The following is a 25,170-nucleotide window of genomic DNA, read 5'->3' on the forward strand; positions in this document are numbered from 1 at the left end:
TAATCCTCATACCAAGAGCCTCATAGCCATATTATTTGATTTATATGCTGTCTCATGCCTATAATAGGCAGTGAAAGGCATGAGACTTCTCAATATAGGACACTTGCATTTAATATTAATATAAACACATGCTTTAACATGCACACTCATTTCAAGTAGGGACAATGGAAAATGTTATTTGCCTTTGCTTTGCAAAGGCTGATTTTTTATTGAAAGCAAGTATTAGACTGTTCAAAAAAAAAAAAAGGAAACAGACTTGCAGCAAGAGACATTTGAAGCTTCATAGTGATAAACAATAAAAGTAAAGCAACATTTTGGGTTCACTGTAAAATCTGAATATGGCAATAGCTGAATGAGTTAAATATGACAGAAACATACCACCATTCAAAGAGAACCAGACTAGGATTGGAAATTCTTGCTATGGGTCCCTGAAGAGCAGAACTGGATTGTCATTGCATTGAAGGCAGAACAATTTGAAGACTATTCAAAGAATCTAAAAACCATAAGTCTTCTGGTACCATGGGTTTCCTCATTTAATGGTGAAGAGTGACTAGATTAATTTCTGTGTTGACATGACAGCTGTTTACATCTGATTGTTAGGTGTTTACACAATAAATAAATCCAAAGTATATTTAAATTTAACTGTTCTGCTGTGCTCAGCACTTTGGAACATAAATACTCATTGACATCTAAAGATTAAGATTTGTTAAATGCTGCCTACATGTATGTTGACTTAACTCCCACCATAGCCAGTGCAAGATACAGATTATGTCTGAAAACAGAACTTGTTTTTTTGGCAAATCTGCAATTGTTGATAGCTATCCCAGCAAAATTATACCATGAAAGGGGGAAAAATCTGCAATCTTTTCTCTGACTTCCATGGTAGTTTTGTATGAGTAAGGCCTGAAGACCTAATTTCCCATGTATAGAATCTAATCATTGGAAGGTAGTCTTAAAATCCATCTCCCCACCACCAGTGTGAGAAGGAAAGCAATGCCAGAGGGGCAAGCAGTCTTTGCCTCTTGCTCCTCATCTGCCCCACCACCACTTGCCACCCCAATCTATCTATCCTCTGTGCCTTCCCCACCCCAGCCACTTGATCCCCCTGCTGCTTACCCCCTCAGCCCTGCCCCTCCCCATGGTTGGTTACCCTATACGGTGACTCTTGCTCTATCCCCAACCTGGCCGGGCAGCAGCCCGGACTCCAGTCCCAGCTCAGCAGCAGCATACATAGGCCTGGCCCCAGCCTTGGTCAAGTATCAGCAGTTCCAGCCCCTGCCCTGGCTCCTGCTGGGCAGTAATGATGGCAGAAGCTCCAGCCCCAACCCAGAGCAGACAACAGCTCTGGCTCTGGCCCCAAACCTGAGCCACAGTTACCACTGTCACCTGTCCCGGACTGATACATGAATCCAGGATGAGGCTCCCCACACCCCGCCATGGTTAATGGAAGGGAAAAAAAACCTCATCTGAGATTCAATTAAATATGGTACTCCCCCACTATACCCAGAGCCATCACTGAGGGCCACACTTACTCTGAGTGAACACTGTAAAAGGAAGTGGGGAGGAAATGGAGTTCTGGTGTGTATTTTGCAGAATATATACTAGTACTTGAAGAATCTGCAATGAGTTCAGTTCCAAACTAATAAGTTTGAAGGTAATCGCTTATTATCCACCAGAACATGCTACAGATACTAAACTGTACATATCTGGAGCAAAACCAGTGACCAGGTATTTAAGGAAGAAAATTATAATAGAACACTCAGGGCCAAGATCCTCTATGAAGGGCAGTGTGTGTAACTGTCTCAGTTTCATTTTCCAAAATTTTTCAATCTACAACATTAGCAATATTCATATCTTCCCTTTCCTGTTCTGTTATAGCAATTAATAAAAATACTGTATTTCACAGACAGACTTATTTCCCAAAATCTCAAGGTAATATGACTACTGCTGGTTAAAAAAAATTCATCCAAGTGACCTTCTGAGAGAATTAGGCTTTCAACTAAAAACTTTTGGGTTTTTCACAAAAAAAGAAAAGCCTTTCAACTGTTTTTAATTTTTTCTTAATTACATTTGTTTTTAATACATACTTAAAAGCCCAAGATAAGTCGCTGTTCCCCCTTGTTAGATAGGAAAGGGCACAAGATAAGGGACTTAAACTACAACTACACAGATTCAGGTCAAGTCTCAGGAAAAACTTCCTAACTGGAAGAGTAGGACAATGGAACAAGCTGTCTTGAGAAGTTGTGGAATCTTCTTTAGCAAAGACTGGGATGACTGAGTAACAGCAAATCCTACATTTTTGCAGGGGGTTGAACTAGGTAACCTTCAAGGTTCCCATAACAGAACATACCTGAAGGGTGGCCTCAAGGGCCTGGCCTGCAAGGACATCCTGCATTTCCCTGTTCTCCTTTAAAATCCTGCCCTCAACCCCCCTGCCCATGGTTCACTTACCTGCCATGCCTTACTGAAATAAAGGGCATTTGTACAATTTCTTATGCCACAGCGCTGAGTACTTTTTAAAGTGCCCAGCATTGCAGTGCATGCAGTTGTATAAGCAGTGAAATACATGTCAGTGCAGATAAAATGGTGGTGGCATGCTTTTGAACTAAAACATCTTTTTGAACTAAAATATCTAAAAGATGTTTTAGTTCAAAAATGCACTGCCACCAAGTTCTGCATGCTGATGCACATTTTGCCGTTTATACAACTGCACATGATGCAGAGCAGCATGTGCCAAATGGACTTAATTAACCAAGTCTGCTCTGACCTGCCAGATCTCCACCACGTCATAGGATGGAAAGGTATGTGTATAACTGCCAAAGTCTCTGGGGGAAGTTACCAATGTTCTTAAACTAAAAAAGGCAGCTTGGTGGTACTGCTCCCTAATCAACCTCCATTCCCTGGCTGTGGCCCCTCCCTACTCAGGCTCCTGTCCTTCACAAAAAGAGAAGAATAAAAAAGAAAAAGAGAAAACTAGGGGTTGCTGGACACTCTGCTCTGCAGCCTGCTGGTCTCCACTCACAGCCACTCCTAGTCCACCAGTTGTTATAAACTAAACAGAAAACAGAACTCATGGACTGGGTTAAACAGTCCTTGGCAGAAAGCTCAACCCCCTATGGCACACAAGAGCTGTCCTTAATTAAATCCTTAGTCTTTCAAGAGCACTTGCTTGATCTCTCTGCAGGCAAAAGCTCTTCCTGATAGACTTATAGTTCCTCTCCTCTCACTATAGAGAGCTCTGTCCTTCTCTGCAGCCAGACCCAAAGAGTCCTTCTGCCCTGGAGGAGAGTCTATATACAGGTCAGTGCCTCCCTGCTGGTCAGCTGATCTGGCTGCCTGTTCACAGGGCCCAAGTGCTGCCAGTCTCACAATCAGCCATTCAGTGGTCTGTTGCTAACAGTCTGCAGGAAATAAGTCCATAACCCAGGGACAGCCAACTCTCATTAGACACTCTCTCCACTCACCAGTAGCATGCAGTTTGCTCTTTCTTACTAGGCTGGGTGCTTATCCTGGCAGCTCTGCTGCTTTGGCTGTCCCTGGCTAAGACTGCTTTCTACTGCAGGTAATCACCCTTCACCCCTCAAACCACAAAGGTTCTAGATATAAGGTGGTCTTGCCAGTTTTTCTATCCTTGCTCTCCTTTCCCAATAATAGGGTAAGAGATCTGTTTTAGAATGAACTACTGGGTTCAGAAGATTCTCCATGCTTGAACAAAGGACGTACTTACGGTTGTTTTTACTCTTGCAAACCTATATTTAAGGATACTTGCAGAGGCAGGCAATAGGACAGAGCAGAGGGGATGATTACTTTACGCCGGCTCTAGGCGGCAGCTGCTACTCTGCACAGTTCCCCTGGCCCTGGAGTGTTTTGATTTTGGGGATGTGATAGCCTGCGCCGGGCTCTGCGCAAGTTAGATTTCTTGCTAGAGTGGAGGAATTCTTCATAATTTAAGAATGTACAGCTTATATAGTCTGGACTAAATAACATTATTTTGAACTGGGGATTTGGTTATCTCAAGCTAAGAATTTGGGGATGAGTCGTGATCTAACACACTTGGTGTTTACTACATTCTACTGTATTACAGCATTCTACTATCTAGGTTCATGGTTCGGTCATGCTCACAGAGCAAAAAAGCTATGTGTTGTTTTACTAGCTTACTATAAAGTCAGCATACAAAACTCTTGCTATGAGCATTAAGCAAAGCTCTTACTATTACAAGATCCCTGTTGCAGTCCCTTTCCTATGATTCTATGAGTTATCAATAATTCAAAATCTCATAATCTTAAGTACATGTGGATCAATCTAACAAAGCCCAGGAGGGGGTCATGGGGTGTGTGCAGGGGCAGAGAGGTTGTTGCTAAAGACCACTACATGAAGCCAGAGAACAGCATCAGTTATTACATACTTGAATATATGAAGAAAACACTTGTCTTTTGGGACCACCAATTTGGGAGGTATATGATGGGGCTCTCAATCAGCTAGTAATAGAGTACCTAAAATGTTTCTAAAATTATACATTATAATCTATTAACAAAGAGCTATTATACTTACCACAAGGTAAGTCTATTTTAGACCTCATTATAAAGCTGGACTGGAAGATCATGGTTGCCTAAGAACCAGTTATCATGACCTGATTTTACTCAGCATGGGCAAACAGAGGAGAGTCCCAACTAGTAGTATGTATACGTGGTGCTTGAAAACTGCTATTTTTTTAAGCTGAGGAAAACTAGAAGGAAAATGTATTGGGAAGAAAACTTTAGACAGGAAAATACTAATGAAAATTGGGAAGTCTAAATTTTTATTAGGAGAACAAAAAGCCACAATAAGGGAAGAGGACCACCATGGGTAAACCCCACATTGGTTCAGAGGAGAAGTTACGCTTTAGACTAATGAAGGTTATTAGAATAAATACAGGAGTAATGCATGAAATTTAATAGCCTGGGATATACAGAAGATCAGACTCAATGTCCTTCTGTCTTTAAGATTTATATCTATCCTGCTCATGAACGACTCATGCCCCCCGGAAGCTGGGGCGCATGGCTGCACTGGTGGCAGCGGGAGCCTAGCAGCAGTAAGCGAGGGAGCTCCCACAGACACTGCCAGCCCTGTCAGTGGTGGTGGGAGGGGTGGGGAGCACTGACCAGGGCTCGGTGACCACCCACAGGTGCTGCCAGCAGTGGCAGCAGCAGCCAGGGGCGATCATGGACCACCCACAGATGCCATCGGTGGTTTTGTCAGTGGGGTGGCGAATGACGACTGCCCTCAGGTGCCGCCGACAGCACTGGCAGCACATTTTCTCAGGGGGTGCATGTGCACCCGCATGCACCCCCTACACGCCGCCCCTGATGCCGCTAGTGAGGATGCATAAATACTAAGAACTCAGTAACAGGCTTGCAGTACAACTGCATTCACAGTAAAGTAACTTGGGGACAGATTCTCCTACAAATTTCCCTCAACTCCTATTGGGTACAGTGGAGCTAAGAACGAAAAAATCTTTAAGATCTGGGCCAGGGCATCTCTGTCTGACCATACAGACATTTAAACCAATGAAAAACAGAACTTTGAAGATTCCTTAAAGGTTTTTGTGAAACTCATTTACATCTTAAAACAACTATAAAAAAAATGCATTCTGGAAAGATATTTAAACACACTGGAATAACATATACATTTGCTTTTTCGCTTTCCTTTCCCTCTTTTAACCATTGCTTGGTATCTTGTTGGCTTCTTGTACCTGACCAAATGGTTATGATATTTCATTTCAAACTGCTAAATTAAATATATGACTAAAATTGTACTGAATTGAGTATGAAGAGCACTTGGGTATGGTAGGATGATGGAATTTGTTTAACTTACTTGCTAAATAAAGCACAGTCATGGCTTTGTACATATCCTTCCCTTATGAAATGTTGACTTTGTTCTACCACTCTCATTTGGCACCTCATTAGTTGGGCAGTTCAAGGATTTCTCTCTTACCACTTTCTCCATTGGAAAAAGAGCTGGTTTACTAAACTGACAGTGCTAGATGTATAAGTCTATGTATAGCTCCCTTTTTAAGCAAAGGAGAATTTTTATATGCAACTCTGGCAATACCTGCAATGACTCATTTCACAGTCACTCTGCATCAAGACAACACTATTCTCTCTTCCTGATTGGTTTCCTGAAAATCTCTTTACATCAAGGTGTCAAACATATGGCTCACAGGCCAGATTTGGCCCACATAGCTAGTTCATCTAAGCTACCAAGCTAGCAGTGGACTACTGGAAATTTGGGGTGTAGTCAGCAGTAGACATGGCCTGTTGCAAAATATGGAGTGCTATGACCCTGGTGAACATAGATCTTAGCATCAGGCAAGCGAGGACTCTGCTGACACACCTCTTGCTTGCCCTGTGACCACCTGGTCCACCACCTGTTGGGCACTTCTGTGGCCACTTGCCCCTCTGCCACTATAGTGTCAACCACCATGGTAACTGCTACCACTGTTGAGGGGACCACCACCACTGGACTATGGCGTAGGCCAGATCCTGTCTGTGGATCCATTTGGCATCTGACCTAGGGCCCCAGGTAAATTTGACATCTCTGCTTTACGTCTTAAGCAGTTTAAATTCCTTTGTGTTAAATGGTTATTTGAAAATTAACGGCGGAACAGTGAGGAGCAAAACAAAAGTTACACAGTAGAGAGGCAGTGCTCACAACTCCATAGCTGAGTTGGTACTAGAATTTGCATGTCAAGAGGAAAAAAATCAATTGATTTCAAAACACAATTCCAGAATAGGCTCTCTGTATTTCATATGTGAGCAAATTCATCTTCATGAATTTTCTAGGGATGTTTCAAAGATTTAGCAAGTTAAAAGCTGTTAAAACACACCCTCCTCCTCATCCTCTGCAGAAGTATCCTTCTCTATCTCCACTATCCAGCACTTAAGGAAAAGGAAGTACCATTACTACTCTACTTACTCCCTTCCACACCCTCTCCAGCTATATAGAACAGGTCCCATAAGGGAAAGCTCAGCAGTGTCATTCTGTGTGACTTCAGTTTAAGGGCTGAAAGTCTGGCCAGCCCCTATATAGACAGAAAAATAAAGGAAGAACCTTCAGCGCTCTCCTTTTCTGTTTTGCCTTTACATCACTAGCAGCTTTTTAGAGACCACTGCCTACCTTATGACCAACATTGTTTAATTGTTTCCTTGTACTTGTGTATCTTTCTGCATGAGCCTGTACCAAGACAAGCATAGCAAAACATAGCAAAACTTTAATCCTGTTTCATTCAGGCTCAAAGTTAGGGCAAGTTAGCTAACTTGCGATGCTGCAAGCTCATGCAGTTAGATTACAACAGTTGATACACAGTGGGTGCATCTACATGTGCGCTGTACTCCATAGTAAACTAATTAGCTCCTCAGTAAAGCGTCACACATGCACTGGTATTAGGGTGCAGTAAATTAATTAAATCCATTGTAAGATAGTACCATCGAGGACAATACCATCTTACAGCCGAATAATTTAATACACTAAAATGTATATGTGGACACGGATCATGGGTGTAAATTGTGTCTGGTCAGTCCAGCCAGCCAGGGGCCTTCTCCAACATGGCTCAGATTGCTGCTGTCCCAGGTGCACATGTAGACGCTGCACCTGGGAGCAGTCTCCTTTGTCTCAAACAGGTCCAGAGTGTATTGTGTCACAATTGCACAAGTAGATGCACCAACTCTGAGCAGCCACTACTGTTCTGTTTTTAAAGCAACTAAAAAGGAATTTTGTCCATACCCTTAGATTGTAGGTACAGAGTCTATTTTTTTTTGTTCTGTTTAACACAATGGGGTCCCAGACAATGTCTAGGACTCTTAAGGCAATAGTAATAAAAACAATCTCTCCACAACTTGACAATCATAATGGCTGACCAGAACTGAGTTTTCAGCTGTGTTTTTTAATAAAGCAGCTCTATAGTATATAAGTAATGCATCAAAGCTATAGCGTTTCCTTATTTTCATCAAACCATGAACATTTCTGGATTCTTTTTATGTTTCATAGATTTCATAGCTATTAGGGCTGGAAGGGACCTCGGAAGATCATTGAGTCCAGCCCCCTGCCCAAAGGGCAGGAAGTCAGCTGGGGTCATAGGATCCCAGCAAGATAAGCATCCAGTTTGCTCTTGAAGGTGTTCAATGTAGGCGCTTGAACTACCTCCGGTGGCAGGCTGTTCCAGACCTTGGGGGCTCGGACAGTAAAGAAATTCTTCCTTATGTCTAGCCTGAAATGGTCTTGTAATAGTTTATGACCGTTCGACCTAGTCGTCATCCCTAGGGGCGCTCTGGTGAACAAACGTTTCCCCAGATACTGGTGGTCACCCCTGATAAACTTATAGGTGGCCATCAGATCACCCCTGAGCCTGCGCTTTTCCTGGCTAAAGAACCCCAGGGCTCTCAGCCTGTCATCGTAGGGTCTGCTTCCCTGACCTCTGATCATGCGCGTGGCTCTTCTCTGGACTCTCTCAAGCTTCTCCACATCCTTTTTGAATTGTGGAGCCCAAAACTGGACGCAGTACTCCAGTTTAATGTAGAGCAAAGTACAAACTCTCATTAAGCTAACCAACCTCCTATTCAACATGCCCATTGTCATAAGACTTCAGTAAAGTCAAAATAGTCATTACATTATTATGCAGTTGTAAGTCTGGGGATTCTTTCTCTGAAAAATCAAACATTTACAGAGGATTTTATATATTCCCTACAAACGTTGATCCTAAATCACCAAGTTTATGGACACCCAGAGGAACAAGCTGCTCTGTACATTTTTCCAAACTGATTTTATATTTTTTTCTGAAAGAGACTGCACAGTGCATTTAAGAATCCTGACTTCCCTAAAAGAGGCCTTTAGAGGCTTAACTATAAGATATTTTATAGTCTGAGGTGAGCAAATGGCTCAAATCAGGCAATGGGAGGTAATTATTAGAAATTATTTTAATCCATTGGACATTTCAGTGACCTACTTGTTTTCCTTAGCTGTCATTTACTCCTTTCTCTGCCACTACCCCCTTTCCATGAAGATACTATCCATTCATTTTTGTTTTATTTTCAAAGACAAAATATATCCCTACTTCAACTGTATGTTAGCTGGGGAGCGTCACATTATAAACTAGTTTCAGTTGACTGCAACCAAAAAGCCTTTTGTCAAAGGTCAGCTATGGCACTAGTACCTGCAGGTGTTAGTGCCATAGCTAGTCTATCATTCATGTAGGCTTTATTAAATAAAGGAAAAATATCTGTTCCAACATCCATCAGAAAAGTGTAAGACTTCATAAAGCCTAAAGTCCAAGGGAAATAGGAAGATATTTTATAGCTAATTTTCCACTCAGCTTTCTAGTAAGGTGAAGAAAGATGGCATATGTCCTTCCGCCAGTCTTACCCGTTCCCCTGCCTTACCTCCTGCTCTACAGAATCTACTGGGTGGAACGCTTCCAAGATAACAGCCAAGTTTCCTTTTTACATGACAGTGGTATTGTCTTGGCTCAGACTGACACCTCCTCTTATGAATCAGATGCGATTAAATCCAAGGTTTTTAAAAAGCTCCAAGGTCCAACTCCACTAAAGGTGTTGACCACTTTCAATTCTCATAAAAATCACTTAGAACTTCAAATGCTCAGTGGGCTTTCAGTCCTGTTTCACTACTAACGTCATTTGCTTCCCTTGTGCTTATACATTTTCCATTGCCATGAATAAAAATGGCACATTTTTATAATGTACTATAAAATTGATTTTTAAATATGCTCACACTGAAGAAAATGGTTTGATTTCCACTGACTGCATACCACTGAACTGTGCTTAATGGACATCTATCTGCCTACTGTCCTGTTTCTTTGTAAACAAGTGAGTAAAATAATACTTCATCCCATGTTGGTTAAAGGAAAAACTAACTTGAACCCACTGGGCCAGATCCTGTGTTTAACAAGTGGACAGGATATGACCCAGGGGGGTTAAGGACTTGTGGGGAAAGGGAGGGGAACCTAGGCAGATTGAAACAGAATCAAACTTTAGGGCCTAAGTCTATTTAAATGTATACATAGAATAAGATCTGCTCCATTGCCTTTATTTATCTGATAAAGTTTAGATTGGTGCTAGTGAAGAGAAGTATATTAAATACCTGGGTGGTTTTTTTTTTATGATGCAGGATGGAGATCTGAGACTCAGGAGCATCTTTCTATAGATATCCTTTCACACCTGCAAAAGTCCACAGGACAAATAAGAAGCCAGAGTAGCCTATTTGATTGGAGGTAAATACTTTGTAACCTTAACAAGTTTTTGTAACCTATACAATCCCAGTTGGTGTGAATTTATAGTTAGCCATACTTGACTCCCACCAGAGCCTGAGCCTGGACATCTTTCAGAAGCACTGTAAGACTTTCCTATTTGGGCAGGTATTTAGCACAAAAAAACTAGGCTGATATTGTTTAAAGGGGCCGTGATATGGCAATGCTTGCCCCAGGGAGGAGGCTCCATGGCCCCATCTGGCAGCATGGGCCCTGTTCCTGTAGTGAGGGGCCAAGAGCGGGGTGCAGGGCCCCATCCAGCAGTAGGCCAAGCAAAGGCAGCACAGGGCCCAGTCATTGCACGTGGTGTCTGATCCAGCCCATAGATGGGTCCACACCACGCATGTGGCTTCCTGCACCAAAAGTTTAAGCACCCCTGCTTTAGATGCTGCCTAAGCCCATGGGTAGAGATGGTCACTGCTTACAGATAGTTTAATTTCCATCTAGGGTCCTAATCATATTAAGGATTATAGCAAGTGCTTAATTTATGCATTTTGAATAATTCTATCAACTCCAACAGGGCAACTCAGTGCATAAAGTTAAGCATGTCCAGAAGTCTTTACAGGACTTCGATGTGATTTAAGACAGCACAACACCTAAGGGAACATTCACAAGGAAAACGGAGGAAGAAGAGAAGCATAAATTATGCAGTTCCCTCAGCTATTAAATGTGCAGAATGCAACAGTTTCAAAGCAATTAAAAGCTTTTTACTACTTTTGTAAGTAATGAATAATCCTTTCCCAGTTGCTACTCAGTACAGGCATCAACTATTTGGCAGATTTCATATAGTAGTTTTGCATGCACCTTGAGGAAGGGTTTGAAAGGAAGAAATCTGTTGGCCAGAGGGAGTAGTTATGGGTGGCAGCAGGGAAGGAAGTGAGATGTTTTTGGAAGAAGTAACTGAGGCTAGGTCACTGAGGACAAAGGGTGATGACAGGAGAGACCAGAGAAGTTACATCCAGATCAAATGCAGGTTTTCATTTTTGAGCGCCTTCTCAAATCATATGTAAAAATAATGAACTTTTCTGTATCGTTTTATCTTAACCTATACCAGTCTGTGATTTAATAGACAGGAGAGCAGAGTAGAAGTCAACATTCCTGAATTATATTTCCTGATGCCACAATCTTATTTATGAGCTTAGATAGACTGATTGTTGTGGTAAATCAGCTGAGCTAAAGCAGTTTGAGATCCTGAAACAGCAGTAGATATTTGCTACTGTGCTGGCAGTTGAAATAGTTTGCTTGAGGCAGATACACCTAAAATATGTACTTATTGGTGTCTAACCACAGCATACATCTGGGAACCGTTTTTAAACATATTTCTAATTCCATTATCAAGCCCTGTGATTCTGAACACCATTTCACTATGGAAATCAAGAGGAATTTTGCCATTGACTTCAACAGGAGCATGATGAGGCTGAATGTATTTTTTGTTTCATATATGCATGAATACATAGGCAACAGCACATGATAGGTCTTACATTGCTAAAACATTATTACAGCCATATGATTTTGCAAGTTTTGACATTGGAAGCCAAGTGCTTTTAATCACCTGAAGAGAACATAAATCTCCAAGAATTTATCTAATTTCTAATTCCTGTTACACTGGCAGGAATATTCATTAAAATAGGTGGCTACACAGCACAACCTCCTAAGTTTCAGTGTATGCTAATAGAACAAGAATTTACATTTCTTCAAGTTATTTTACTGAAGCAACATCAGTTAGCAGTTAAAATAAATATGTATGGAATATTTATCAGATGGGATGAAGGGCAGTGATCATGTAATGAAAAGGTGTGTCATGTTTTCTTGCAAAGCTAGAGCATTAGTGGACAACTTTCTATAAAGCTGCTGCCAAAGGAGAGAATTGTTCCATTGGTATAAGTAGTAGGTGAGGTCTGCATAACAGCATCGAAAGTCCTTGGTTCAGACTGTTAATGAGTGATGGTAAGTGAGAAAGGGTCGCCCATGGGGAACATTGCAAAAATACATTTGTATTATTCCACACTTCCCCAATTCAACACAGTCCTTGTTGAATAATAATGTACAAGGTAATTTTCAGTCGGTGGTTACTTGGCTTTAATCCCAGATTCATTATTCAAATAATACTCTGCCTGCACCAGGAATCCAGGAATGGGGCATATTGCAGGTAAATTTTCAGCTGAATGTCTAGGTTTGGTACAACTTAGTCCATGAGGTGTTTGCACTTAACAAGGCCCACTTGTAGCAAGCAAAAAGTAGCCAATTACATTTGTTCCATTATATTTAGATGTAAAACTAAAAATGTTTAAAATCTGACAATAAAAGTAGTATTTCAAGATCATGTATGATAACAAATTTCTATTAGGAATAACCATTTATGTTAGCTTGCAGTTGTTATTTACCTAGTTTAATTTTGATTTTATGCTGTATATAAAACAAACAAAACCCTTTACTAAGGGCCCATTCCAGTACATTTCCACATGACACAAAGCAAACTTTTTAAACAGGCGCTTGAAATCCAGCATACTTTGCATTGTTATGCTTTAATCGATAACATCTTATGGTCTTTGAGTCACTGTTGACCTGTTTTGTGGAGGGAAGCAGGCTGGGAATCTCTCCAGGGATATAATTGTTTAAATCCTTGAGGAATCTCTTAGCCAGCTAGAGAGGGAGCTGTGGAATAAAGGGATACAGTTCCAAATGCTCTCCCTTTACAGATCTGAAAGCACAGCCTTTACTATGAGATCAACCAGAACATGAATCCATCTCAGAAGGATTTTTAAAATTATTTTTTTTTAATATTTGTTAAATAACTTCACCTTGCCTTCTTCAACTACTCTTACTGCTTACATGCAGGTCCAACAGTTTTCAGCACAAATTTTTGTTCACCAGCTTTTACAATTTATACATATTTTAAACAAGTCCATAATGTGTACTTGCTATCTATGTGCAACAGTAATGCAATTAGGGGTGGGCTAGATGGGCACCAGCATCACTTCAATTAAAGCAATTTAAATTATCATGCTTTGATGATTATTTTTTCCTCTGTCACATCTGAAAGATTTAAAATAAAACTCCACTATTCTGCAGACACAGAGAATTTAAAATAATACCTTTTTAATGTGCTGGACCAACTGCTGGATTTGTTCACCTTCACCTGTTCTTCTGAATATTCTAATGTAGAAATAAAAAGAATGAATTGGGAGAATTAAACTCTATTGGATAGTTTAAAATAAACACAAGAACTACAGTACAGTTTTCACTAATAGAACAGAGGATCCAAACCAGAACAGATTAGCAATCCTAAATAGTGTGTATTGGGAGGAGGAGGAGCAGAAGGGGGAATAGTGAGCTTTCTTTTCATTTTACAAGTAAGTTAAAAGTTGCCCACATGCAACATAAGAAAAATATGTTTATTCATTTGGAAAAGATCTGCCCTCTTCTCCTTAGTTTTATACAGCATGCTTAGTAAGTTGTTATTATGGGGAAATGGCACTTAAAATATAAGCATGCTTCAGCTAATGATGTCCTACTCTTTCAATAATTCCTAATAAATGCATGGGTCTACCAATCAGAAAATACAGCTCAGAACCATATTATGATCTTTTGTTGCATGCTTTGTCACTGCTTTTTTATTATGAATATTAAGCCCTACCATGTGTCTTGATTTATGTGGATACTCACAGAAGCAGATTTGCATTAGTTCTGCAAAAGTTACCTGAGTGTACGAATATTATTCTATTATGCTGTTTTATATTAGGGGTATGTGCTCTTCTGTAGTATAATGAGATGTTTCTTCATTTAAAAACAATTTTATATGACATAAATGCATATATCATTTAAAGATAACTTTAAAGGTTACACCAACCTAAACAAACTGCCCTTCTGGTGCTCCCCCTAAGTCAGCTCTAGGGGTGGGTGCCCCTCTAGCCCACCCCTAATTACCTTACTGTTGTATATAGATGATACATGCAACATATTCAGGACACTTAAAATACCTGAGCTTATATATATCATGTTTATAGACACCATTGTTTTCATTGCACATCTCATACCAGTAGACTTTAAGGGCACGTCCAGATGAGCACACACGTGCCTCTTGCCTTGTCTGAAACCCCTTTGAGACAGGACAAGAGGTACATGTGGGAATGAAAAAAAAATGTTCTTTGCGCTACAAGTTTGCAGCATAGGGAGAAAATTAGACCCTTGGATATCCAGGGTCTGAAAAAACAGCTCCACAGAATAGCAGAGCAAGGCACAGTCCCAGACCGTGTCTGGAGCCAGCAGGAGTCAGTCCTCCAGAAGATGCTCTGGTTTCAATCCCCAGTGCTCCTGCTGCCCCGGCGCTGTCCATGGTAAGTAGGCGAATGGGGGTGGGGTGGGGAGGGGTATGAGGGGTGGCAGGGGGATGTAGGTGGGGTTTGGGAGTGGCACAGAGGGATGTCCCTGGAGCTGCGTGGGGGGCAAGTGGCTGGAGCAGGCTCGGAGGAACCTGGCCCAACCAGCGCAGCTTGCTAGTCTGGCTTTGCACTGGAGTGGGTCACGTGGCTCTAGGAGGCGCACACAGGAGCCATGCCTTCTGGAGCTGTGCGACCCACTCCTGTGCAAAGCTGAACTAGAAAGCCACATGGGGCTGAGCCAGGTCCCGGCACGCGTCACCTCCCCACAGGCACAGCGCACCGCACCAGGTCCTGCTGCCATGGACCCGGCCCAGCCAGACAGCAGAGGGGTCCCAAGGGTGGCAGGACCTATCTGGGCCCGGCGTGCAGTCCCCAAGAGCTGGGAGCTACAGCAGCAGGCTCAGAGTGCTCCACTCCCACTGCTGCTGTGAAAGGTAAGTTATGGGCCCTGGGCGGGTGGGCTGTAGCCCTCCAGGGGGGAGCTGGAACCCTGGGCAGGGGGGCTGTGGCTGTGGCCTTGTAGGTGGGCAGTCCATGTGCTGTGTGGGGGAGCTGCACCCTGTGGGGTCCAGGGGACCCACCCCTCCTGAGCAGCCCCTCGACAAGGTCCCCCACACCCAGTCCCCCCAGCAACTGCCCCACACCCACCCACACACCAACCCACATCCCTCCACACATACACACCCGCCTTGCCCCACACCCCTTCCCACCCCCTTCCTGCAAACACCACATTACCCCATCACACACCCATAATGTGCAAAGAAAACCAAAAGCACACATCAACACATATAGGTATTTAGAATTTATTTTATTGTGATGATAGAGACACTGGTAGGCTTCCAAATTGTTTTAACATTATAAATATACCAATAAAGTATTGCCCAACTGATCACTGGCTCTCTCTCGCGTGTGCGTGTGTAGTCTTTTGTTTTAATTGTGGAAAAACATGGATTTGGGGGTATTTTTAAAAATGGATTTGGGGTGCTGCTTCAGCAGTCCAGCTGGTACAAGGTGTAGTGTCCCCAGGTATCCAGTGGCCAGGCCCCAGAAGCTCCTGAGAGTGAGTAGCCCTAAGCTGCTTCCCAGGGCAGGTTTTTGTACTGCTGGGGCCAGGACAAGGCAGCTTTTTATACTGCTGGGGACAGCACAGGTGCTGGCCCGAGGCTTTAGCTTCCCCAGGCTCCTGATCTGGGAGGAGCCAGGCAGGGTTATTTTGCCAAAAGTAGCACAATTTGCTCCACAATAAAGTGCATGTCTAAGCATGTGCACCGAGACAAGAAGCCCCGGCTCAAATCTGCACTGCTTCTATTTGAGCTGCTGCAAGTGCATGTGCTTGCATGTGTGGACGCGCCCTAACAGGCTGTAGGATTTTCATATCTTTGTACTGCTTGGCAGCACCCTGCTTGGCAAGACCACCCTGCCTGTGGTTTTTCTTAAAAGCTTTCGAGGAAGAAAGCCAGGATTCATCATAAGATGCTCAGGAATATGATTGAGTCATCAGATAGGAACTTTGTGCAGAGTGTAATTAATTTACAGACACTAGCAGTAAATGACCCTGGCTCTATAAAGTTCTTGTACAAGGAACATAATGAGTTCAAACGTGTTAAAACAACAGCCGCTTGTTTCTGCTGTGATTGTAAATGCGTGTTCATTAACAAATGTTATCTTTTCCTTGTGAACACAAAGCCTTTATGATAAGGGCCCAGGACTCAAATCAAAATTATTATTAAGTTTAACCATTTTTTATTATACATCTGGAAGTATATTTGACTCATTTTGTTTAACTCTTGAGTAAAATATTTATTTTATCCTTATTATGTGTTCCATACTGTTATACCTGCCACATAACAAGAATTCATGGTAGTAAGAAAAAAAGGTCATTGGTCCAGTGATAAATAGTATTAATGCTTTGTTTGTAAAGACAATAAATTGATTGCTCACATGGCCTAAGGGAAGTAGTAAGCTGATAATTTCTTTATGATTTTTCATTGACATTTCCACATAAAAAATTATGATAGCTGGCATTCTTGTTTGCAGTATTTGAAAAAGCTAGTAGTTGAATGAAGAGGATGACCAATTTGCCCTTTCATCACTTGTCTCAGTTAGGGTTCTAGTCATGCTAGTGGGGCATTTTGGAAAGGCAAATGTGAATGAAGTCAGAAGTCATGCTACTATTGATAACATTACAATCCAAGAACACAGACTCCACTACCTTTACTGCAGTTTTTTATTTATACTATTTAGGAGTTGGGCTAAAAAATTATTTTTGATGTCCTGATTTTTACCTTATCTTGAAGGTATTTTATTTTAATGACTGGCATAATTGAAAACATATATCACACATGTCACCTTGTAAAGCCTCTGATTTAAACACTGTCACATCATGAATCACTGTGTGGCTGACTTTGATCATTACTGTCCTTTTATCTACAGTGTTGTGGGTTACAGGTACTGTATTCTAAAACCAAATCACTTCATTCTAATTTCTTTTATATTAAACAAATCAATTTATTTTTTTACTCCATCTTGTAGCATCAGAGCCTTTCATACATTAAAGCTGAGCAAATATATATTAGATATATAAAATTGCTCTCTCCAAAAACAAATTAAAATAGTGAAATGAATGTTTTATAATATAGCAATACATAATATGTAAGTGTGCATTCCTTTCACTGTGCTTTGACATCTTTCAGACTCTGGTACTCTACAGGGTATCCTATGGGGCTTGCACTTCACTCACTTCTATGGGGCTTCTCTAGTTCTAGATAGCAGTACTCCAGAAATAGGGCATGTCTACACAAGACTTTATTCTGCACAGTAGCCTAATCTACTGCAGGAAAGTGTCAGTGTCTACATGTGTACACCAATTACTGTGCCCTAAATTAGTCCACTTCAGAGTTATCTACTACCTGCCCACCTATCCCATTCCCAGATGTTGCTCCACACCTGCCTGTCCTGTTACCAAATGCCATTCCCCATTCACCTGCAGCCCCATTTGCGTGGCCAAGCGTATTCTGTCTGCAGAGGTCCCAGGCTGATCTCCCTGGAGACCTTGCCCACCCACTCTGTCCAGTGGCCCAGTGATGGGTGTGTGGCAAATGTGCTGGTGTGCCTGGGCAGCAGGGCCAGGTCTGGTGGCAGCAACAGACAGCCGCCACCAGCACCAAAGCTGCCAAGAAGCAGAGTCTGGTCACTGTGCCACCCCAGCCCCAGGCTGGGAGTGGCTGAAGGACCTGCAATAGGCTGGAAAAAAAAAATTCCTTGGTGGGCCGAATTTGACCCATGAGCCATATTTTCCTCACCTCTGACCCAACTTTATGGTCATTATGATTAAACTTTACTGTGGATGCAGAGACAGGCCATGCAAATCCCTGAAATTGTAAATGACCAAATCCTAAAAGTAGCAATCATTGACACCAAATTGATTGCAGTGTAATGGTGCCCACCTTTGCTAACCAGGATATGAAAATCCACAATTCTAGGCCCATCTCTCTCCAGTGTGATTTGAACCCTAACCTCATTCACCATAGGACTATGGTTACTCACCAGACCACAGGCTGGGCAGGATTAAGCAAGGCCTTCTGTTGAAGCTAGGCCCTTGAACAGTCAAAAGAGTGATGAGGCCCCTTGTACTGCAGAAGGACCCATGCTCTCTAGCAGCTTTCCCTGATGCAGTGCAACCTATAGACTGCGTCTTGTAGTTAGTGATGTTTTACATTGCATTTGCTGTTTTCTTCTGTTTTCTGTCATAAATCAGTCTTTTGTGTTTACACTGCTTGCGAGGAGGGGATTGTGTTTCTGCAGGACACCCTAGTAATTCATTTAGTGTTTCCCAAGTGGTCTGGGTAGGGGCACAAACCAAGGTAAAATATATTTAGTACCCCGAAATTGAACCCAGCCCTTGTTGCTGCTGACCGGTGCCCAGCAGAAGGCAAACAAACAAACAAACAAACAAGCCATGAATCACTGCTACTATCTGAAAACGCAAGTGATGTCCCCTAGATTCCAAGATATATTGGTAAGAGCATGTTGTATTCTCATGTACAGGTACCAGTACTCTCTTCCAGTTCTTCCCAAGGCTTCTCCTTTGTGACCAGTGTAAGTTTCATTTAGTCAGAGTTGAGCAATAGCCAGTTTGTCCTTATCCATGCCCAAGACTGTAAAACATTAGCCAAGTGTAGAACCCATAGCATCTATGGCCTCAAAGAGAAAACCTATTTTCAAAGTAAAGCACATGCACACATGTTGTGGTGAAAACCATAGCTGGTGGTTTCTTCCAATAATTTGTCCTAAGTGAAAAAAGCTGCTCACAAAAGTCTAAGTTCAGGAAATCAGCAACAGATACTTACATTGGTAACAATGAAAGAGTTCTGGTCCTTATTTGTAAGCTTCCTTTGTGGACTTCCAGGAATTTTTCATGCTTTGGGCATTTTGGTATTTCTGCACACTGCAGTATAGATGCCATTTCCTGCAGGATTGATACGAAAGAGATGGGACATAAACTACAACTGTCACAAGTTGCCAATCAAAATATGCAAGTCATAAAGGTTGTATCGGTCAGTGAAAGTCTATTTAATATTGTTGCTTGCGTTGGCTACAAATGTCCAACTCAGGATCCTTAAAATTCTGGTTTATTAGGCAGATTGAAACACTGTAATGAAGTCAAATCATAAACCTTGGGGTTGGTCCCTCCCCCCCCCCCCACACACACACACACACACACACACACACACACACAGACAGACAGTAGCGAGTTACAGGAGTTGGGTATACCTATCCCACAGGCGCTGGAGTCTGCCGTCAATGGCCAGTCAAGGCTTCTTTCAGCGTGGTGTTATCCTCCAGAAGGGGGTTGCCAACTGGTCCTTCTGGCTGGACAGGTCAGGTGCTGGTCAAGTTGGAGCTCAAGAGGGCGCCACTGAGGGTCACTTTTCACTGCTTTTTATCTGTCCTTGGCAGACTTTAGTGACTCCCCAGTTTTCAGGTTTGCCCAATCCAGGGGTCATTGACCCTCGTGGGACTTCCCCCTTGGTGGCTACTGGATGGCAACTGTCAACCCCAGGGGTCGTCCGCATGTACGTGCAGGTTTGGGAGTCCGTTGATGAATTTTGCATCCGGCTCTGGGAGCGGTTGATCTGGAGATATTCAGCCCCAAAAGTTTGTCCCCGGCATTGATTAACTCAAATCAGGGCTTCTAGCCCTTGAACAGTGTAGTTTAGAAAATTCCCGGTTGCTACATTGTCTCCTATTGATTTCTCCCGTTGGTTGATCTGCGGTTTCCCTAGGTGTTAATTGCTGCCTGCTACTGTGTTATGCATTCAATCACTGATTCACTCGCTCTTTCAGGGGCCTGCCTGATACAGGGAAGCGGCAGTTTGACTCCTGCCCTTGTTAACATTGTTACAGAGTATAACTTACTTCTAAAACTAAAAGGGTGTAGGTTCTAAAACTAAAACACATTTAGTTAAAAGGTGAAAAGTAGAAAATATAAGCTACAAGAGTAATGCCATGGCACACAAATAGATAAAAATACTAAAATACAAGGAGAGATACAAAATACACACATACAAACTTTAACACACAATTCCTTATCCTATCATGAAAGAAAGAGGGAGGAAGGAAGAAAAGGTAGAAGAGGAGAAACATATCCAAAGAAGGGAAAGCAAATGCAGGCAAGAGGAAAAGGGGGCTTTCTGATACACTTGCTAATACTGTTTTGTGTCCTTTCCATTAGCAGATAAATACATGATGTTATAAATAAAATATAACATCAGCATTTTGCTAAGTTCCCAGCGCTATAACAACTTTATATATTAATTTTATGTTCTCAGAAGTACACCTGTTGTATGTCTCTTATTTTGGTCAGATTTATAAAACAATTTTGAGACCAGGTGGGTTCGTGCATAAATATCCTGTCCATCTTTTTATTTCCTATCAAACCATGCCCTCTTTTCTAAGCTATCCATCCCACTGTAGTTCTCATGCACAGAAAATAAATTGGTGTATTTGAAATTGGAGCCACCTGGAAAAGGTTTATTTGCATTTCAGAACTGACGAAAGTCATAATTATTTCAACTATAGGTCTGACAATATGATGTTGCACTGAATTCTGAGTGAAAGCTGCAAAGCACCTACTGATTCCTCTTTGGATAAGAAGAGTTGTCTGCTTATTTTTCTGTTTTAGAATAATATATAAGATTCCTTGCTACCATGTGTCTAAAATTTGTGGTTGGAATATGTCTGTGCTGAGACTAGTTTAAAATCACAGGATGCAACATTTTCATTGGAATCAGGTTCCTATTTTTCTGTATTGCTGCAGTGATTTCAGTGATAATGACTTCAATGTGTGTGTCTGTAGCTTTGAATAGCTTCTCATCTATTTAAAATTCACTATGCATATTTTTATTTTACTTCAGGTCCTTCAGAAGAAATCAGCAAGAAAAGTCACTTATAAGAGAAGTTAGTATAGTTCAGTTGTGGTTTACGTTAAGATAAGACAATAAAGATATGTAGTACGTCACTAAAAACCAATGTGTAGTACAATACACTGGTCTGATCACTTTAGATCACAAAACGTAGATGCATCAACTGTAACCTAAATCCTATGCAAAAACCTATAGTTGTGGATAAAGTAGCAACCTGCTCTGTGATTTAGGATCATTTGATATGAAAACCTGCTAGGTACAAACATAGAGTGAAGGAAAAAGTGAACACAAAGAACTTCCCTACGACACTCCTTGATTTGTCTGGGAAGCAAGCACAATGATAAGTCTTCACATTTGTCTAATAAAGACCCTATGTGAAACTAATGCCACTCAAGTCCCACTCTCCTCAAAGGGGTAGAGAGGAGGTGGTTCAAACAGACAGAGTTAGAACTCTGTTAGTATAACATCTCCAGGAACTACCGCCAGTGTATTATTGCAGCATCCTGTATACATAGTTCTGCCTTATGAAATGGTTAGTGTCTTTGGGTGTGTGTAGATGAAATGGGGGCCCTAAATTGAACTGGTGGGTTTTAAAAAAAACTCTGCTTCAATTTAGGGCCGATTAAACCTCTGTGTCGTGCACACACCCCATTGACTTACCTACCTCTCTGGTGGGGAGGGGAGGGCAAGCCGCTGGTGGACAGAGAGGACCCTGGGCTGCAGGTGAGGGGGGTGATTCCCTCTGCAGCAATGGTGGTGCCCCCCCCAGGTGGCACCAACCTGCAGGCACCTGGCTCAGGCAGTCCCAGGGGGCACCACAGCCGTGAAGGAAGGTACTGGGCCCCTGCACAGCTCAGACAGGCAGGCAGGCTCCCGGAGGCGGGGGAAAAGATCAGGCTCATCACTTTCCTTGGGCGGAGCTTGCTTTCCCAGGCTGCCTCCAGAGCTGTATGGAGCCCAGTGCTTTGCTCCGTGGCTGTAGGAGCAGCAAACTAAAACTCCTCAGAGGAGTTCTAATTTGTGGTGCCCCTAGTCATTTAAGGCACATTATGCCACCCAATTTCCTACAGCAACTGGAATTAGTGCGCAATACACTGCGCCAACACCAGTAAGCAAGACAAAAGCATTTAGCCCTCTTTAAAGTGTTGTGCACACACGCCCCGTTTCATCTACACACAACCTTTAATTTTACTGCATTCAGCCTTCCAGGGGCAAAAGGTTTATGACATTAGGTATGTGTACACATGAGCTTGAATGCACTTATTTTAATGTTCATTAAAGCATCACTTAAAGCATGCTATTTAGTTAATGTGCATTAAAATAATCTAATACACATTAAGAATCACTTAAAAACCATGGGAACTTTTACACATGCTCCAGAGGTGCGAGGGGTAGTGATTTAATTAGCGTGGCTAATAATTTCTTCAAGAGAAAGGGGCTCTGCTGGCTTGACTTTGGGAGAGTTCAGCGGTGGGGCCCATTAGGACCTCAGCCAGAGTCACCAAGTACAGGCCAAGTGCTCGCGCACTTCCCTGTAAGGAGAGGGGAGGGGGAGCTTCAGGGAGTCAAAGGAGTCTGGTATGCCAGAGGACAGTGATCCAACTTGAATTGATAGGGTAATCTGGTAAGGGAAGTCAATTCACCATTCTAACCTAAATTGATTATCCTTTTTTAGACTAGGTTCCACCATTTTTAGACTAGTCTATGCACACTGAACTTCTGTATAGTTCTAATCTTAGACTGATTTCTGATCACTTAGATCAGTTTGTGTGTAATGTCTGTACCCAACCTTGGAATCAGGAAGTTGCTGGCATAGTATGAGCCTCCTAGAAATGAACAAGTGACCTATGTTAATAGCCAGGTTGGGGAAGGTAGTTAAGCCTGCCTAGAGAGCATGGCTTTGGTCTTCAGTCTTCCCAGGTACAGGAGAGTGGTTGAGTCCCCCAGGTAAGAAGGCCATGCATACCAAGCTGAGAGGCAAATGAAAGTGGCCCTGATGAGTAGGGTCAGAGCAAGAGGCTACATTCAGGCTCTTGAAATGGTCTGTGGATTTAAGGTGTAGGGTAAGAACAGGTTAATGTTCTGGCATTACCTTGTGTGCATTTATTCTTACATCTCCATTTGTATCTCAACCTACGGTTACTGGTTTCTTATGCTTGTTCTGTTTTTTATAATAAACCCCTTTTGTTGTTTGTTTCCTTACTGGCTGCCTGTGGAACAAATGACTTCTGAGCAGGTGATTCTCCAGGTTGACCCTCTCACCAGAGGGGTAGCCCTACAATTTCTTCTTTCATAACCCAAAAGTACTTGGGGTCAGCAGAGGGCCCTCATTTCAGCTGCAGAATCTAGATACAAGGGCAGAGGACCTCAGGGCAATCTAATTCTGTTCCTTGCAGTAAGTGGAGTGAAACTCAGGGCTCCCCTCCAGACAGGTTTGTGAAAGGGAAACAGACACTTCTAGTGATCCCAAATATTTGGAGTTTAACCAAAAAAAATCATCCAGCAGATTCTATCCCATTACTGATAACGGACTTCCAAGTGACACACACACCCCCTCACCCTTCCTTTATTTTCTGATATCTCTGTGATGAATATGTACAAGTTAGATTTTATTGGAAGGAAAATCTAACTGCTCACTAAAGTGCAGTAGAACTGTTTCTATAAAAACCTGTTTTGAGTAGTACTGTAGTGGGCTTGAGGGGTTGTTTAGTTCAAAAGCCTTTAGACTTTGCACAGTTCTTTATTTCCTGGACACACTTGCCTCTTAGAAATCATTACCAGTGTAAATAAAGCACTCTATAGCATAACTTAACATAGCCTATACAGGGTGTACTCACAGTCCTGAGTTTCCCCATAGTCCTGAGAGGGTGCCTCTGGCTCACTGCTGCTTCCTCTGCACTGTAGTCTTCCTTCTCTGCCTAGCTCCTCTCTCCCATGGTAGTACAACTACTTCCAACATCACAGCCTTAGAGCTCGTTCCAGACCCTGAGAAGTAACCTCACTCTTCTTTCCTCCCTGCCTCTCCCAATCATCTGTCTGTCTCTCAGCTCTTTTCCCTGGGAGCCTTTTAAGGTCCTGTGGCCAGCCAATAATCTGAATCAGGTGATCCAGTCCTCCTAGGCAGCCTGCGATCAATGCCTATTGCCTGCAGCTTGGGTGTAGCCCTTGCAAGACTGCAGAATTCTACAGCTAAATGTGTGCAGTCTGCTGCAATCACCTGCTAGCCAGCCTGCTACTGGCACTTATACAAAAGCTGACAAAAATAAAAGATTTATTCTATGTTTTAGAACAGAAAGGGCTTGTAAACTATGTGGCTATCAGCTTCCTAGTCTCTATGTTACATAGCTGAAACTCAAAAAAAAAAGAGTCTTTTAAAGCCCATTTCATTCATATTCAAAGAAATCCTTATACAGCTATAATTTTGCTCATTTCTATTGTGTGTAGTGTGCATGCTTGCTGCCTGGGTCAGTCCTTATACCCATCATGCAAGTACCTGAATTTTTCTCCAACTACAGTGTGATCTCCATCATGTAAATAAGCTTTTATTTGTCGATTATATAGACAGCTGCTAAGAGAACACTGTTGAATTAACAGATGTACTTGAATAGAACTTTTAATGCCCTCTAGTGTTTCTTGTTTGCAAATGAGAATTTAGACTGTGAAAAAAACTGTTAGCATACTTGATTAGTTGGGGCATATCATGCTGCATAGGAGTTTCAGTAAAAAAAAAACCCTAAACTTATGTGGGCTATGAAATATTTTCAAAGCTTAAATGCTAAGAAACCAATTGTAGTGAGACAGTTTGATTTGTAGTGTGCTGTCCCAATAATATATACAGCCAAGGCTCCATCTGTTCTATAATACCCCAGACAAAATGACTGACACTCATTTAATACATCTGAACTTCTGTGACAACTTAATTTAGACTCAACATTTAAAGTATTTAATGCCTCATCCAAAATGACTGAAGACATTACTGTAGCCCGTTTCGTTAATTTTGAAAATACAGCCACTGCTCCACATTTTAAATGTTTTTTATATGTCACATCTTTGTGTATTGACAACA

At 42.1% G+C, this 25,170-nt stretch overlaps 1 long non-coding RNA gene across 2 annotated transcripts in view; it reads right to left on the reverse strand.

Moving 5' to 3' along the window:
- Positions 1 to 24,300, reverse strand: part of LOC109284941 (uncharacterized) — a 68,937-nt gene extending 44,637 nt beyond the window's left edge. The window contains exons 1-3 of one of the 2 annotated variants that reach the window (XR_009459849.1): positions 23,942 to 24,300; positions 19,029 to 19,147; positions 13,393 to 13,453 (exon numbers count right to left, since the gene is read on the reverse strand). This is a non-coding gene — a long non-coding RNA (uncharacterized LOC109284941). Of the gene's footprint in view, positions 1 to 13,392; positions 13,454 to 19,028; positions 19,148 to 19,452; positions 22,092 to 23,941 lie in introns of those variants that run through there. The other variant, XR_009459850.1, reaches the window with a different exon arrangement.
- Positions 24,301 to 25,170: the final 870 nt, after the last annotated feature.

Source organism: Alligator mississippiensis, chromosome 2 (assembly GCF_030867095.1).
Source record: "Alligator mississippiensis isolate rAllMis1 chromosome 2, rAllMis1, whole genome shotgun sequence".
NCBI lineage: Eukaryota > Metazoa > Chordata > Crocodylia > Alligatoridae > Alligator > Alligator mississippiensis.